Consider the following 702-nt stretch of genomic DNA (forward strand, 5'->3'; position numbering starts at 1 on the left):
TGATGTAAAAATGAGCAAGATTTCAAATCATCTGGTTGTGTGCATGTTAGAGCCGTGCATGTCAACGCATCAACACACGCGATTAACAAATCATGATTAACGCGTTAATATTTATCAGCGTAAATTATTTGCACCTCTCGGAGCAGCAGTTTCTCTTTCTATAAGCAGTTCAGTCATCCACAATGTCCATTAAAATACTTCAACGGGTTCTTTTCCTATATATACCATGGTTATTTACAAAAGAAATAAATATTCAATTGGTTTTTAATATTTTAATCTTGTAATTTTTTTGGTTAAGATCGCTTTTTCATAAAAAAACGGAAAATTTAATCCATGGTCCGGCGTTTTGTCACGTCAATTAAATTTAATTTTGTGATTATTGGCAGATAAGTGGTCAGGAAATACTGCAAAAAAAAAAAATAAAAAAAAAATCACAATCGCTATTAATTTTTTTCCCAGGTTTTCAATTAATTCGTTACTTTTTTTGATCGATTCCCGGCCCTATAAAAAAACTAAATAGTAAAGTTCATACTAAGGAGGAGAGGCACATTCAAATTCAACGGAATGTTAAGAACAACTCCGACTTCCTGATCTCGTTCAGTCAGCGTTCGCCTTCACATCAGGCGCCTTTCTCCGCCCACACCTGCAGTCACCTGGTCTCGCCGATGATCCATGCGAGAAGCAAGTCATCTCAGACAGACC

Source organism: Oryzias melastigma, linkage group LG7 (genome assembly GCF_002922805.2).
Source record: "Oryzias melastigma strain HK-1 linkage group LG7, ASM292280v2, whole genome shotgun sequence".
NCBI lineage: Eukaryota > Metazoa > Chordata > Actinopteri > Beloniformes > Adrianichthyidae > Oryzias > Oryzias melastigma.